Here is a 5035-nt window from a genome sequence, read left to right as displayed (position 1 = left end):
CACTTGGTTATATCAAGCAGTTTCCCTAGGCCCAGTGGGAGTTGAAGCACAACAAAAGACAATCGTCAATCTCGAGCACACTTCAGAATAATTATGGATGAACCAACTGGGTAGAAAATTTCCACAAGATTGTTGTTAATTAATTCGTCTTTTGCTATCAATTACTCAGTTACTTTGTAAAGCCAGTAAGATGCATAAGGGGAAGAAATGACAAATGCGTTAACGTAAGTGATTTGGAAATTGATTATTGCTACTGATAGGTTGTGTTAATATTAATTATCAGCACTGACATCTGTGATATTAAAAATATTTCACGAAACATACTAAATGGAGTTCAACCTAAAATGGGAGGCATCAGCGGAAAAGAGAATGAAATAAAAGTTTGAGAGAAAGAAAAGGCATAGAGCTAAGGGCACATGTACAACAGCAGCTACAAAATTGATGTGCAAGCCACCCAGATGATCACTTTTTTTATACATTTTGTTTAATAAATACCCATGTACAATTTATTTCGTGCCATATTAATTTTGAAAGTACCTCCTGGGACACTTCTAGATGAGACGAACAGATGCAAAACCGGAGCATTCTGGAATACATTAATAGCTACATTCAGTTCAAAGACTTAGCTCGGAAAGGTGAGGTTGGCAAGACAGGTATGTTTGAGATCAGTTACTTGGATAACGTGTGGCCCCGTACTTAATTGGCAGGAATACGTAAAGAGAAACAATTTTGTTCAGTATCCCCACAGCATGTATCTCATGACAACTTCGTTTTTCAGTTAAGACGAACAGAATTATGCTCGTTTCATGTCATATTTTGTTATAATCTTAGCTGATATTGATGGGAGTCATCCAAGAACTAGGAAATTGCAGAAACATGGAGAATTTAGTGTCGCTCGATCTTTTGTGCTTGGCAGATGTGCTGTAGATAAGACTACTAAAGAAACATTTATGAAACATGCAAAGTCCAGAGGAGGAGCAGGTGGTAGTAGTGCCTCAGTGGCGTGGTTGGTTTGGTGTTTGCTTCTCACCTCGGTGGTCGCGGGTTCGATTCTCGGCCATTCCATTGAGGAGTGAGAGAGGTGTATTTCTGGTGATAGAAGTTCACTCTCGACGTAGTTCGGAAGTCACGTAAAGCCGTTGGTCCCGTTGCTGAATAACCACTGGTTCCATGCAACGTAAAAATACCATACAAACAAACAAACAAACAAGCAGGTGGTAGTGGTAGGTATTGGCCTCGGTGGAATTACCAGAAACTAGTATAAACGCCTGAGAGAACTAAATGCCTTTATGCCACTCTTGGCCTTGCAGGCATGATAGCAGATAGTACGGACAGCCATAAAGACGTACTAAGCCCAACAGTGATGAAACGAGGGGAAAGTTTTTTTGAGAAGGTGAGAGAGGCAATACAGTGTTTCAGTAATCCTTTTGAATTCGACGGTAACATGATGCATAACATAGTATCAGGTGCACCGATGCCGGCTAAAACTGAATATGATCTTTTGTTTGCAGAAAAAATAGGGAAAAAGTTAATGGATGAGTTTGTAGAAACAAGACTGAAGATCATTGTAGTCATGAAAGGCAACTGGATATTTTTTGTCCCATCAATAAGGTAAGATTAAAAGTCGAGGCAAAACAAGACAGGAGTATAGAAATAAAAAAAAAAAAATTGCGTTTCAGCTTTTGATTAAGTGTCAAAATTTAGACGTAGAGGGAGATTTGAGAGACGTAATGAAATACAGCTTACACTTGTGCCATATTCTTTAGCAACTACACATGGTTCCCAACGAAAATTGACAAAAGCAAAGGAGTTGCTTATCTCACAAAAAATATTGAATCACTTGAAGCTTCTTGAGTGTTGTGTGTAGATATTACAAGAGAGGATGCCACCGCACTGTTATACAGAAACCTTCGAAATAAGTGGAAGTGTTCATGACATATGCAAGAGGAGACGTAACAAAAGACTCAATCAAGTCAATGGAAAGGAAAAGAAGAGGCGAGAGTGAGCAATTTGTTGTAGGCGGTACAAAGACAAGAAGACCAGGGAACTGGAACACCCCTCTCAATGATGAAAACGAGCAACAGCTTGTTGCTCTATTGTTCAAGGTCTGTACGAGCAAAGAGTTCGCTAATGAAATTCATAGGAGTGATATTTATTAAAGAAGTGGAAGTACTTCTAACAAAATTTTTTTTGAAAAGGATGACTTTGAAGTAACAGAAATTGAAATTCGGAAATCGGATCAAGAAGAAGCTGACGTAGGAGTAATTTTTGTATACCAGCAAGAAAGGTTATAAAACTATGAGAGTGAAAAGCCCAAACACTGACGTATTTTTCATTTTAACTTACCAAATTTAGTGATAAAAGTGTTTTATATACCATACTCTTTAGCCAGTACTGCCAAATGTTTTAAGTTTTGTAGTCATTTGATTTTCTTGGTAAATAAACTATGATGAGTATTATTTATGTAATATGTACAAATGTTAAAAGAAAATGAAGGGACATACACATGCGTATAGAAGATGATATATATATATATATATATATATATATATATATATATATATTATATATATATATATTGCAGAAGGGAGGCAGACCAATCATATGCACGGTTTGAATTTCGTTAGACTCAAGAATAGCCATTATATCTCGCCCTCTTTGAAGTAACCTACAAGATATAGCACATCTTAGGAATATAGGGTATTACGGGCCTAGTGAGAAAATAACCAAAAGTTTCAACTGGATCTTGATTTATTGAATTTATAGAACCTGCACTCAAAATATATGTATACAGTACCTACATATAGCAAGGTATTTTTTTGTTTTATTTGGTTTTGTCTTTGGTGTTGATAATTTTTTTCTATGTATTTAAACTTGCTTGCAGTGAGGCTTAATGAATTCTTAGAATTAATCTAAAGTTTTACGTATCTGGAGTAATGTGTATTGGTGATAAGGTTTCGAAAGCTTATCAAAAAGATGTCTTTTGGTTTGGGAAGGAAAAGAAGCGAGACCTATACATTAACTTTCCGAGAGCCTACGATTGTAAGATATTGTTTAAACATAGACGTTTCCCTTGGCTGTGAAGAAATCTTCCAACACGCAAATGTAAATGAAAACCTATTCCGCAGTAAAATTATTTCGAGACAATATAAATGTTTCATGAAGAATTAATACTATGTCGACAACGTGAAATCGGTAAAAAGGGAATAGTTAACCAGGAAGCAATAAAAGTCTGTCGTCCTGGTTCTCTACGAAAAACCGATAGTCGATTGTCCTTGGCTTGCTCCTGAAGTTGATAGTCCTTGGTAAGCGACGCTCAGCTCTTCGTCAGTCACTGTGGTACTGTGGTCGGAAACTCTTGGCCATACCGAAGTCGACCGGCGGACAGCGTAGTTAGATTATACTTATGGTAGTTGGATCATCGGTGTTGGTAAAATGTTTGTTTATTAATTTTCTTTACGATTTTCGTATCTCTAGATTGTGTATTCTTTGCAATTTTTTTTACGGTATACTAAATTTGTTCTAAGTTTTTTTTTCGCGTTTTGTTTAGTATTAAATTGCAAATTTCACTTTTAATTAAATTGTAACCATGTGCTAAGCAGCTAAGGTATTAAGCTTAGTACATACGTACAGTTGATGGTTATTCAAACTGGTCAACTGGTTCTGCTGCTTCGACGAGGGTATCCTGACTGAGAATGTTTCCCCCGCGTCAGTATCCGAGAAGATAGGTAAATAGAGAAGACAGAAGCAAACGGTGAGTGTTTTGCTGCTTCTATCTTTTCAAAATTAACTTATTTTTTTTTATTTCCCTCCACCCCTTGAGGGGCGGTGCCCCCAAGGGGTGGAGGTACTCTCTTGAACTTATTATGGTAGGACGTCAGTCCTGCCATAATAAGTTCCTGGGAGGAAATTTATTTTGCAGATACTTGAGTGGTTATATGACGTTGGGTAGGATTTAACTTTAGTTACTGAATTAAATGATAATAGTTCTTAAATTTAGTTCAAATTTAATGGTGAGCTTCATTAATTTTGCATCAGTTGAAGAGAATAGAAAGTTTTGGGTTCAGCTAGTTCTTGGAGGTTTTAAAATATTTGTAAATCTGACATCGGTTTAAGAGAATGGAAAGTTTTGGGTTCAGCTAGTTCCTAGAGAAGGTTTTAAAATATTTACTATAAATTTGGCATCGGTTTAAGAGAATGGAAAGTTTTGGGTTCAGCTAGTTCCTGGAGAAGGTTTTAAAATATTTATTATAAATCTAACTTTATTGTGTAAACGTAAGCATTCATCAGTTAAAAGTTGCTCGCGGACCTTCGTAGGAGGTGAAATTTTTTAAATAGTAATTTGTAAGGTTATTTTCTGCATTAATCAGTTAAAAGTTGCTCGCGGACCTTCGTAGAAGGTGAATTTTGTTTGTTTGTTATAGTAATTTGTAAGGTTATTTTCTGAATTCGTTTAAAGTTCATATAGATTTGCCCGGCTTTGACAGGGTAGAACAGTCACGCTACAAATATTTTATAGATTGTAGTAAGGTAGTATAAAGTATTAAATATTGAGGCATTTGTAATTAAATCTGCTTGGAAGCGTTCCTCACGTTTTTCTCTTATTCCAGATTCTTGGTTGGATGCTGTTCTTGTAGGAGATTGTTCCTTGGACTGGTAGAAAGAAATGCATTAATCCTCTGGCAGAAAACAGATGGTCATATTGTTCTTTTATTAATATGCTGTTATGGATTTCCTGCCCGAAAATTCTTAGATTAATAATGATCTCTATATTCATGGTAAATTATCTTTATCCCCAATGTTTAATGTCTTTACAGAGTAGTTTAAGTGTGGGATACATAATGCCTTGAAAAATACCAAAAAAATTAATGGTACACACAATGGAGTTTGTGGATTGCTTGTTGAGATGGATTAAAATGTTTGCTATACATGTAATGGGAAGGCAGAACTGGAAGTTTAAATTAATCTGTACTTGGATGTACTGTTGACTGAATTACTTGAAGGGCGTTAAAAAACTACTGGCTGTGGATTTTTT

The 5035-nt window shown here is 36.0% G+C and overlaps 1 long non-coding RNA gene across 1 annotated transcript; it reads left to right on the top strand.

Annotated features, from left to right (window-relative positions):
• The first annotated feature begins 3298 nt into the window (after positions 1 to 3298).
• LOC135222180 (uncharacterized) lies at positions 3299 to 4776 on the top strand. Its single transcript, XR_010316189.1, has 3 exons — positions 3299 to 3437; positions 3634 to 3754; positions 4611 to 4776. It is a non-coding gene; the product is annotated as an uncharacterized LOC135222180 (long non-coding RNA).
• Positions 4777 to 5035: the final 259 nt, after the last annotated feature.

This window comes from Macrobrachium nipponense, chromosome 3, assembly GCF_015104395.2.
Source record: "Macrobrachium nipponense isolate FS-2020 chromosome 3, ASM1510439v2, whole genome shotgun sequence".
In the NCBI taxonomy this organism is placed as follows: domain Eukaryota; kingdom Metazoa; phylum Arthropoda; class Malacostraca; order Decapoda; family Palaemonidae; genus Macrobrachium; species Macrobrachium nipponense.
The sequence above is the reverse complement of the archived record's forward strand: the minus strand, read 5'-3'. Positions and strand labels throughout refer to the sequence as shown.